A 12,450-nucleotide genomic window follows, 5' to 3' on the forward strand; every position below is an offset into this window, starting at 1 on the left:
AAGACTCCTCCATCAGAGGCAAAAGGCTTTAATACTCACTGCAGAGCAAGAACCATAAGCTTCCTGTTAGCATCAGTTTCTTTTGCTTCCCAAGTCCTACAGGAGTGTTTCAAAGAGGGCCAGGAGCATGAAGTGGGTTTGCATTATATGGAAACCTGAACTTAGGGAATCCTAATCTTTTATAACTGGCTAGAAGTAAACATGCCCAAACTTTGTCCTGGAGAAAAACATTGTCAGTAAACAAACCTGACTTTTGCTCCAGTGGGAGACACATCTCTACCTTCCAAGACTATTTGCTATGCAAACATCCTTGAAAAGAGAATCTAGAGCAATCGAGCACTTAGTGCCCCTGCTCCCAAAAATGTGCCGAAATGTGAGAGACTTATGGAAAATTGCCTCCTAAGCGCTTTAACACTCAAAAATCATCTAGTGATTTGCCTTGTTTTGGGCAAAGATTTCATAGTTTAAAACCCCCAAAGCACAATCTATAAAAGAAAAAATTAATACATTTGACTTAATCATAATTTTGAATGCTTGCTCTTTAAAAGACACTGTTAGAACAAAAAACACAAGCCGCTGGAAGAAAATAACTTGAGTAAGTTGTATCACCTTTGTTGGGATCACTTCTCCAAACTGTCTAAAAATGTAATAATCACACACTGCTGTTTCTCTTGAAATTTACTTCATGTGCATTTATCTATTTTGTTCGTTTGTTTTTTAAGAACAATAAGAAAGTTGCAGTTTATCTAGAGACACTTGGTAATTGACACTCAACTAAATTTGGAACCTCAATCGTTTTTTTGCTAATAACACATAGTTCACTTAATTTCTCCTGCATATGTTCTTTTTTACTTACTATTTCAGAAATTACTGTGCTCCCTAGAGAATTCAGACTAAAAGTAATAGTTTTTATTAATATGATCTCACTACAAAGCCCAAAAATGTGTTTTCTTGGCCTATAGCAATAATAAATCATGGCCTAAAATTTATTGCAGTTTCCAAAATTCTATGTATCTGGTAGCCCAGAGAGGGATAATGGTATTTCTTATATGAGAATTTCTTGGGGGGTTCATAGCAGGGCCATTGTAATTGTTCTTTAGAAAAATATTTCATCTGTTTTCTTCCCATTTAGTCAAATGACTGATAAAGCTCCCTTCTAGAATATATAATGTCATATGTCCCATTTTCTGTTTCATATATATCATATATATATATATATATATATATATATATACCAACTTTTCCATTACAAAGAAAACTCAATTTATTAAATATCCTTGGGCAGAGAATTGATTTATAATTGTTATTAGGAAACGATTAATTAAATGAGCTTTAATATTACTTCATTAATGTCACCAAGGAAACTCTACGGAGCTGGTTAATAGTCACTCCTAATGTGCGTTTCTACCGTTCAGGGGGAGCGCGCGTTCTTCGGATGAGGGAGAAGCTGTTCAGATCTGTTACTTAGCTCTGTGATGTTAGGCCGTCTGCTTAAACTTCCTCAAGTCTCTATTTCTTCATCTAGTAAAAAAGGAAGAATACCTACCTCTCAGGGTTTTTTGTTTGTGTGTTTTTGGTCTCTTTGTTTTTTGGATCAGAGATAATACATATGAGGCTATAAATAGGTCTGGAAAAGTCATAATAATTTTTACGAAAATTTAATTTTCTTACAGTTTTATGGGATTTGAGGCATTTATGGTTTTTCCACATTGCAAGATTAAAAGCAGAGGTGATAACCTTTTTAGCATAATTTTCCCCCTGAGAGAAAACAGATCCATAAAACTTATTCAGATTGGGAAGAAAGGTATAGAATAATAAACAAATCTAGGTCATAACTGAATTACCTTGGGATCCTGGGGAAACTTGCTCCAGACAGGCCCCAGGCTAGATCTAGGTTCTTGGTAAAAACTTGGCACTCTCAGAGCTCTCAGGGATTCCCAAAGTCCTTCCTAACCTCTATGAGGCCAATTAAACATAAAGCATCTATGAGAGTCAATTCTTTTAAAAACAGAAGCCTATTTAAAGGCATAAAGCAGGCAGAACTGAGAATACAGCACAATCCATTCCTTGCCTGCCTTTCCAAGCCGTTGCTGTGGAGGCAGGAACCTCTCCACGGCTCTGGTTCCGAAAGCTTGTTGCTACCCTTGACAGAGGGGCCATGACATACTGAAATGAGCAACTATCAGTAGACTTTAGCCACCTCATTTTGCTAGGCCCCAAGATTATGGATTCATGGAAGGCACCGAAAAGCAAGAACCAAATTCTATTGGAATCCCGAGACATTTAGAGAAGTCCAGTCACAATGGCCCATCACTGGGTTAGGCATGGGCTTTACGCTTGTTTGTTTGGCCAATTCCTAGCTCCTGATGGATGCAGAACTGGGTGACACCTACGGCCATGGAAATTTAGAGGCCCTCTGGTATTTTTCTTTCACCTTTTTTTCCCAGATCTTCAAAGACATCCCTTTTTATAGGTTCACCTGGCACAAGATCTTCAGATCTTTGATATGTTATGTTCATCTAGAAAGAAATTTGAACTTTGCAGAACGGAATTTACAAGTTTGACTACTACTTCATTAACGTTGCCCAATCCATGCCTATATCCAAGATATCTTATTATTTCAATTAATAAAGAGACAACAATAATAATAATCAATATAAGCAATGGCACATTTATGGGAAGTGAACATTTCAAAGATCACTGTAAGACTGATGACAAATTTTAATATTGTGTTAAAAAGAGCTGTTGAGTCAAATATAAAGATGTAAGATTCCACTATTGAGACTTGTTGATCTAAATAACTACCTTTCAAATGCAAATCCTAGGATAATTCTCATTTTCTCAAAAGAAAAACTAAGATAATTTAGAAAGAAATACAATCGATATCTAGTTTTCTACATAGGAGGCTGCACAGTGCCAGGCTAACTTCATTCGTCTAGTCGTTGTTTCAATACAAATTTAACTGAGGACCCAGTGTATAGGATACCCTGCTTACAGGAGATTTCAGCCCTCCTTATGCAGGTAGATCGATCGGGGAGGAACGAGAAAGCTGGAGTCAGTATGATAGCAATAGGAGAGCTAACCTCCTTACAAAGGCTAACACCTGCTGGCCGTTAGATGGCACATGTCAGGCACCTATAGGGTGAGCGGAGCAGTGGATGGGTGTTCACTTTGCTGGTATGGCAGAGCAGCTGAGTAGAAAAGGACGGAAGATTAGTTCATTCACCCAGGGTTACATGGGCAGCAAGTCCCAAGCTCCAAATAAGGAACTGACAAGAGATTAAGCACAATAGACCGTAAACCAGAGAGGTGGGTCACCAGCAGGAAGTCCACAAAGAAGCCCAACTGGACAGGCTGGGCTAAGCTGGTTGCTCTAGAGAAGGGGAGAAAGAAGAGAGAATGCTAGGATCTGGAATCCTCAAAAACATGGAGGTCATCCTGGACAGGCAAGAAATGGGTTTTGGCTGCAAAATGAATCCTGAGTCCCACCATGTGACAGATCTGATTCTGCTGAGAGAGACCCCGAGATGATAAACCAGAGCCCTAGCTCAGGCCTGAACTGACAGGGAAGCACTTTAAGGAAGGGTGAGGGGAGTCAGGGGGCAGAGGATGGCATGAGGTCAGGATGTTTTGTTTTGTTTTCTAACCCATTTCTGTGTGTGACCGTTAAGTATCAATTTTATTTTGCTTTCAATCAATGAGATACTCTTCCCACGAGCCTTCAAGGCAATCCGTATTTTGTGCTGTACTGGTTGTATTTCAAAAGCATAAGTGCTGTTGCTGCAAGAAACCAGATAATACCACTACCCAAAAATGCTTTCACCGACCAATCCCCATATGCCTTCACCACCTTGATTCTCTTAGACATAAAAATCATTCTAAGGAAAGAAACATTTTTTGCCTTCTGGGGAGAAGATCTGAGTCAGATCCATCTGAAAGAAATCCTAAACTATTCTTTTTGAGTTGCCACATTTGCTTTGAGATTAACTGTTTTGCTAGAAATCATCAAGTCTTTCCACCAGGAATATGTTTTTTAGAGACAAAAATAATAGTTAAAAAAAATCAGGTCTAAAAGTTTTAATTGTAAAGTTTTTATAGGCTTTGCCTTCACCTTCTGGCCAATCAAATTGCTAAGGCTGAGAGGACGTAAATATTTGTTGAAGCAGACATAGGAAGAGGAATTTCTGCAGATGCATCATCCTAAGACAACAAAAATTGTAGAAAGCTATGTACAATACAGTTATCTTTCATTTTACACAATAGATAGATGGATATGATAGTGTGGACTATTGTACAATCAATATTCACCCCCCCGCCCACTGTGGTAGAGTAGGCTTCCAGTTCCATTGATACAGGGCTTGACCATGAACTTCTGCCAATGGAACGTAGGCGGAAATTATAGGAGGTGAGTTCTGACCTAAGAGCTTAAGAGGCATTGTATGTTTTCATTCATCCCTCTTGCATTTCCGCCTTTTGTCTCAGATAGCTGCTGGACCACAGAGGGTAAGAGACACATAGAGCTTCCAATTACATAGTCTATTTGATTTCCGTACTGGCATCGGTGATAGCCATGCATATAGTCATCTCTTCAGTTGCTTGAACCACGTATTTGCAATGGACAGATTATTGGCTTCACAGAAATCCATGAGCTGATCTCCTGCCTTGTTTCTAACCCCTAGTCCACATTTTCTGATGACATTTAATTCTGTTTTATCTCCTACTTTTGCGTTCCAGTAGCCTATAATTATCGGCATGTCTTGTTTTGGCATGTGATTCATTTCTTTTTGGATACTTGTGTAAAAACATTCAATTTCATCTTCAGCATATATAGTTGGAGCATAGACTTGGATGACAGTTTTGTTAGCAGGTTTTCCCAGAAGTCTGATTGGTCTAATTCAGTCAGACCTGCTTAAATCATGTGGGTGGAGGCAGACCATAAACAGGTAGACAAACAAATAATAAAGATAACTTATAAAGAAAATAAAATAATGTAAAAATGGGAGGGAGTGACTAAAGGACTGAGAGGGAACTTTACAAGGAGGACCAGGGATGGCCTCTCGGAGGAGGTGACGCTGACACTCAGACCCAAATGAGGAGAAAGAAGCAGCTTTTTGAAGATCTGGGGGCAGAGCATTCCCAGCAAAAGGCTCAGCAAGTGCAAAGTTCCCGAGGAAAGAAGAGGCATGGCATATTCAAGAAACAGAAAGAAGGCTAGTATGAATGCAACATACCAGAACAAGAGATGAGGCAGATCCCACATCAGGTGGGGCTTTATAAGCCAGTGTACGTGCAAAATGGTTCCACAAAGATATCCACAGCCTAACACCTGAAATCCATGAACATGGCAAAAGGGACTTTGCAGATGTAATTAAGCTTATGGACCTAACGAGAGAGAGAGAGATTTTTCTAGATTATACAGTTGGGCCCAATCTAATTACATGAGCCCCTAAAAGCACAATACTTTTTCCAGGGGTGGCAGGTGAAGAGATGAGGCAGAAGGGGAGTCAAAGACATTGAAAAGCTGAGAAGAAAGACGCAACATGATGAGGAACACAGGCAACCTCAAGGAGCTGGAGGAGGCACCTGGCTGAAACCAGCAAAGAAACAGGGACCTCAGCCCTGCAACTTCAAAGAACTCAATTCTGCCACCAACCAAATGAGCCTGGACATGAATTCTCCCCCAGAGTCTCTAGGTAAGGGCCCAGGCAGGCCACCATCTTAATTTCACCTTGTCTAACCCGGAACAGAGCACGCACTCAGACCCATCTGGACTTCTGGCTTACAAAGCTGAGAGATAATAAATGTGTTTTGTCTTAAGCAGCCAAGCTTGTGGAAACGTCTTATAGCAACAATAGAAAACCAATACAGCCAGACATTAAGTCAGTTATTTGTTTGTTTTGTTTGTTGTTTGTTTTAGTTTGGGTTAAGTCCAAACCCAGTCAACACTGAAGTATTAATCTATTTTAATCACCACGCAACTGACTTGACTACGGGTTGAATTCTAAACATGTCAGTTGTTAAGCCAAAATTGTCTTTCTTCAGTAACAACACTATAGACACAAAAGTGGTCCAATAATTTTACTCCCTTAGGTCAGGTTTTGCCTATTCGTAATTGGCAATTTTTATAATCTCTGCTTTAATTTTTCGTCTATAAATTTATATTTATGCTTGACTTGGCACCAGGTCAACACTGTATAGGAATTTAAGATGATTACAAGGGAAGTATTAAATGCTAAACAGATGTTATTATAAAAGGGGTGTACACATCGTGTCCTAGTACTGGTGGGGATGTCTGGGGGCCGTTTCTCTTACACTTTTGAAATTAAATGATCATAATATACCATTGCTTCAGGCAAGAAAATCTAAGAATGTGAAAATAAAATAAAATACCTATAACCTTTGGGAGTAAAATAGAATTTCAACATTAATTTCTTCTGTCACCCTTTCTTGCTTAACAAAGGAAAATTTGAAAGTTGAAATAATTGTTTCCTTATTTGTTAAGGCCACTGTGGTTACTGGGAGGGCGTCTACCACTTTGAATGTGTTTTCATAAAGAAAACTACACCGGAAAGCCAAGCCGTCAGCAGTGGGCCTAAGGCTTGTTGAAGAGCTCTCAACTTCTTGAGGGAAACCAGTTTTTCCTCCCAAAGCGAATTCAGCTCTATGACAAATCATCTTCTTTCTTTCTTCTCTCAACTCTTTGCTCATAGCTTTGCTGAAGCACCACTCAGAACCCTGTGTGGTCTCTTAATAAATTTAGGCTGATTCCAGCTCTCTGAGAGTGAGATGCTATAGCTAATTCTGAAAGCCAATGGAGAGTGAGCAGTTTATATTCCAGTGGAGATTGATGTAGTTGGTTTCATATCCGGATGCAGCAAAGGGGAGGAGATATTGAGAAGCAACTGACAGTCAGCCCTCCTTTCCAGTTAGATGTCACTTCAGGATCCTAGAGGAGCATGAGCAATCCAGAAGGGACTGTCAGCATTCCTACAATGTAAAAACAAGAGTGATGCCAGGACAGGATTGTTCTCATATTGAAAGAACCAATAGTGAGGCTCATCGAAGTAAATACTTGTTTAGCCCTCAAAAAGCCACTGATAAAGGAGTCAGCTTTGGGGAGTGGGGCTATTTGGAGAATGATAGAAAAGGTTATTTTCTTAGACTTGCATCCCTGAATCCTTGAGTTCCCAAGATCATGCCAGGCTGTCAGAGAGTATCCGACTGAAGTGTTTAAACAGAGATTTAAAGGCACGTAAGTTGTGTTCTTCTGTTCCACACACATTTATTGAGCACCCTCTACGTGCCAGGCACTTCTGTAGGTACCAGGGATACGATGATGAACTAAACAAAACCCTCACCCTCGGGAAACCTACAGATAAATCAGTTAATAAATACGTAAGATAATTTCAGTGGAAATCCCTCCCTTGCCAATGGAATAAAGCAAAGGCTAACAAAACAGTGATAGCACTGGAGATGATGAGAAGTGAAGACAATGAAATGAAAAGTGATCAGATGCACTTTGGAGATAAAGTTGATAAGATTAACAGATGGATTGGATTAACAGATGGGTTTTTTTTCCAGCTTTATTGAGATATAATTGACAAATAACACTGTGGACATTTAAGGCATACAATGTGATGACTTGCCCCATGTATACATTGTGAAATGCTTACCACAATAGGGTTAGTTAATATATCTTTCACCTCAAATAATTATCATTTTGTTGTTGTTACAGTGAGAATACTAAATCTCTACTCTAACAGCAGCTTTCAAGTACGTAACACAGTATCGTTAACTATATTCACCATGCTGTATATTGGATCCCTGGAATTTATTCATCTTATGACAGAACGTTTTTACCCTCTGACTAACATCTCCCCATTTCCCCTACCCCCCAGCCCCTGGCAACCAACATTATGCTCTCTGTTTCTACAAGTTTGATGTTTTTAGATTCCATACATACATGAGATTGTACCATATTTGTCTTTCTCTATCTGACTTATTTCATTTAGCGTGATCCCCTCCATGTTCATCCATGTTGTTGCAAATGGCAGAATTTCATTCTTTTTTATGGCTGAATAATATTCCAGTGTGTATATATACCACATTTTCTTTATCCATTCATCCATGATGGACACTTAGGTTTTCATGTCTTGGCCATTGTCAGTAATGGTGCAGTGAACAGGAGGGTGCAGGTATCTCTTCAACACAGTGCCCTCACTTCCTTTGGATATATTCCCAGAAGTAGAATTGCTGGATCATGTGGTCATTCCTTATAGCATCATACGGTAGATTCCCACTAGAATTTGTTTTCACTTGTCTTTTTGAGGATAGCCATTCTAACAGGCATGAGATTATATCTCATTGTGCTTTTGATTTGTATTTCCCTTATGATTAGATATGTTGAGCACCTTTTCATGTACCTGTTTGTCATTCACATATCTTCTTTGGAAAAATGTCTATTTGTGTCCTTTTCCCATTTTTTAATTGGATTACTTGTGGGTCTTTTTCTATTGACTTGCATGCATTCTTCGTATATTTTGGATATTAACACCTTATCAAATACACGGCTTGAAAATATTTTTTCCCATTCCATAGATTGTCATTAAATTGTTTATGTGTGTTCTCTTATAGCTTTCCTAGCCTATTTAGCACAATTATTTCGAATTCTTTGTCAGGTAGTTTCTGGATCTCCATGTTTTGGGGCATCAGTTACTGTATTCGCTGTGGCCCTCGGTGGAGTCGTGTTTCCTTGATTCTTTTTTTTTTTTTTTTTTTTTAAGATTTTATTTTTTCCTTTTTCTCCCCAAAGCCCCCCGGTACATAGTTGTGTATTCTTCGTTGTGGGTTCCTCTAGTTGTGGCATGTGGGACGCTGCCTCAGCGTGGTCTGACGAGCAGTGCCATGTCCGCGCCCAGGACTCGAACCGACGAAACACTGGGCCGCCTGCAGCGGAGCGCGCGAACTTAACCACTCGGCCACGGGGCCAGCCCCTTCCTTGATTCTTTATGATCCTTGCAGCCTTGCATAGATGTCTGCACATTTGAAGAAACAATCAGAATGAAGCTGTTCTTCCTTCTCTTTTTGTGCAGTTATTCTCAGGCTTTTTGTTCCACTGTTTTGCTGAAGTTTCTTAAGCAGACTCTCAGAGCTCTTCTTGTTTGTGGATAGCTGTCTAACTGTTGATCTTTGTTGGCGGACGGAGGCTGGGGTCTCCTACACGGCCATCTTGGTGACATGTGACTCCTAGGTTTCTGTCCTGAAAAACTGGATACGTGGTGAAACTCTTAACTGAAATAGATAAAGACCAAGATAGGAACAAATCTGATGGGGAAAGTTACGAGTTCTGTTTTGACATGTTATCTTTGAGACGTTTTATGGATATGCAAAGGATACTCAAGTGGAATTATCAAATAGGCAGGGGGACATTGAAATCTGAAGCTTAAGAGCTTTATAGATCTTTCCTGCCCTAACAGGTCCTGTTGCAATGGAGAAACAGTAGACCAGGGAGACTAAGTGGCCTGATCGAGATCATAGCTTAGAAATGGGAGATATCCAGACTCCAAATCCAGTGCTCTTTCCAATAGAAACATGATATCTCTGAATCAAAGGAAAGACGTTGTCCCACTTGTACCCTTTTCCACTAAGCTGCATGGAAAGGTTTGGACAGGCAACTTGGAGACTGAAGGAACTAGGCAGGGATGAAACTGCATAATGGCGGCTCGCCTTCCTTCCACAAAGTGCCAAATAGCAACAAACAGAAAGGCTGATTAGTGTTGGCTAATTCACCCTAAATATGGTGGACTTTAGCATGCACAAATTTAACCTTCATGGTTAAACCATTTATTGGGGACTCTGATTCCCATGATAGGTTGTGATCTTGTTAAGGTTGCAAATTTGCGTGAAGGTACTATGAGGCTCATGTGGGAGTGAGGCTCCTCCCCAGTGAGTGGGCCCAGCCATCTGCTGAGTACCCACATCTCCAGCTGGTCTCATTGTCTACCTGTCTTCTTGCATGTGGGGACTTTTGGGGAATGAGAAAAATGCACAACAATCAAAAACAAACAACAAAAACAAAAACCTCCCTAAAGAAAGAAGTTCAAAGATTCAAACATAACTTCAGCATTCATAAAATTTATAGAATTAGTTATAATTTTTTATATTTATAAAGTTATTAGAAATTTGAATGAATTATTAAAATTTTTTTTCTGATGCCTTATTGCATCTTGTGGGGGAAACTGTTTGCTGTCATGATGTTTGGGAATTACCACATTATAAAATGTATTCCTTACAAACATCAGGAGTTCATGCCATTATTCATTTAAATGCCAGGAAGTCTCTTGATTCCAGACCCAAAAGGCACTCATTTATGATGAGAAAATTTTAAGACCTGCATTGAAATGGAAAGAGATGAAGGCAGACTGTGAGCATATTTGGTAGCGCAGCTTTCAATGTGCTACACGCGGTTGTCACATGGCTGTCCAGGATGGGCGACAGTCCAATAAAGATAACAGTTGTTCCAGTTTCAACAGATGCTCAACCAATTTAACAAGACTTATAGATCGGTGTCGTTGATCATCTGGACCAAGAGAACATGTTGCTACAAAGAAAATTTTAGGAAAAAAATATACAAACATTGCCTTTTTAGTTAAGAAATATAAAATTCAACTCAGTAGCAAAATTTCAATTTGAAGAGACACATATAACAGCAGAAAATTAAAAGCAGAATCTCAGCAGGTGCAACGGATTCTGAATAGAATGCTGAAGTAATAAATACCAGATGAGTTGGCAGTAGCTTGGGGTGGGCTCACAAAGACCACTACACAAACTCCTACTAATGAACCCTGTCCACGAGCGAGGGAGCTGGGCGCGTTCCCCCACACCAGCCTGCATTTAGAAGATCATCCTGGTTCGTTGAATGTTAGACCTTGAACTGACAGGCATAGTCCAGAGCTGAGCTTGGACTGTTCAGGAAAGGTAAGGTTAACGGGGAGGAAGGAATAAGAAGGTGCTAAAGAGAGAGATTTCAGCATTCACCTGGACTTTAGTTTGTGTGTCTGGGTGTGTGGGTGTGTGCATTTAAAGTTTCTTCCTAATTGAAAAGTAACACTCACTTACTGTTGAAAAACAATTCCAAACAATTCAGAAATGCATGAAGTAAAAAATTAATTGTCCTCTCTCCCAAGTCCTACTTCCAGAAGAAACCACCGTTAACATCTGACATACATTTTCACAAACATTTTTCTCTGTGCTTTTACATATTTTTACGTGTTTACATATGGATAAAGAGAGGGAGAAAGATCTTTATATTTCTTTCCAAAAGTGAGATCATATAGCATATACTGTAGCATAGATCTGTTTTCACTTAATACATCACGAACACCACTCCATGTCCTTACACGGAAATCTACTTCTTCTTCTTCTTTTTTTCTTTTTTGGTGAAGAAGATTGGCCCTGGGCTAACCTCTGTTGCCAATCTTCCTCTTTTTGCCTGAGGAAGATTGTCTCTGAGCTAACATCTGTGCCAGTCTTCCTCTACTTCGTATATGGGATGCCACCACAGTGTGGCTTGATGAGCAGTGTGTAGGTCCACACCCAGGATCTGAACCTGTGAACCCTGAGCCGCCAAAGCAGAGTGTGCAAACTTAACCACTATGCCACCAGGCTGGTTCCTGATTTTTTAATGCTTTGAATAGAATAAATATTCCATAGATTGAATGCACCATAATTCATTTAAAGAACTCCAGACCAATGGGCCTTTAGACTGTTTCCAATTTTTAGCTATCAGTATTACAAGCAAAGTCGCATGGTAAATTTGTATATCAGTGCAGGCAAGTATCTCTGTAGGACCAATTCTTAAAGAAGAGTTGCTGGGTCAATGTGCTCTCTTACATTGTGAATGTAAAGATAGAGGCAGCAGCTGCAGCCAGATATGTCCTACCTGTCCAGGGTCCGGCCCCTAAGAAGAGGAATTCAGGACACACAGTCAGAGAAGGGGGCTACCCATCTACTATGGTGTAGCAGACCCTAAAAGCCTTCCTGGCCAGGACTCCTCTCTCCCCTAGTTGGCTTAGAAGCCTGGAATTCCCATTAGAAACTGAAGTTCTTAGCAGCCTTCTGCATCCACTGTTTAGCAGAGTGATGGCCTTAAAAACTGGGGAGTGGTAACACCCTCTCTAGCGGAAATATTCACCGGAATTTACATATCTAGTTTAATCAGCGTATCTTTTCATTTCAAGACTTGAAAATCTCTTAAGATGTTAGTCTATTTTTCTGTCCTTTTAGTTTTAGGGGACTAGATCAATTTGCTTTTTTAAACCTGAGGATATTATAACACCTAAGAATCATTCTTAGAGTAGTGCCATATTTTGCCCAACATGTAATAGCTTGATACTTTAGGTGTCGTGGGCTTCTTTTAGATATAGATCTCACCTCCTTTCCAGCTATCCA

At 39.8% G+C, this 12,450-nt stretch overlaps 1 long non-coding RNA gene across 1 annotated transcript in view; it reads right to left on the reverse strand.

Annotated features, from left to right (window-relative positions):
• Positions 1 to 2,052, reverse strand: part of LOC139083640 (uncharacterized) — a 79,595-nt gene extending 77,543 nt beyond the window's left edge. Inside the window, exon 1 of the long non-coding RNA XR_011540524.1 lies at positions 1,845 to 2,052. This is a non-coding gene — a long non-coding RNA (uncharacterized lncRNA). The remainder of the gene's footprint in view (positions 1 to 1,844) is intronic.
• Between the last annotated feature and the right edge of the window lie 10,398 nt (positions 2,053 to 12,450).

Source organism: Equus przewalskii, chromosome 5, assembly GCF_037783145.1.
Source record: "Equus przewalskii isolate Varuska chromosome 5, EquPr2, whole genome shotgun sequence".
Classification (NCBI taxonomy): Eukaryota; Metazoa; Chordata; class Mammalia; order Perissodactyla; family Equidae; genus Equus; species Equus przewalskii.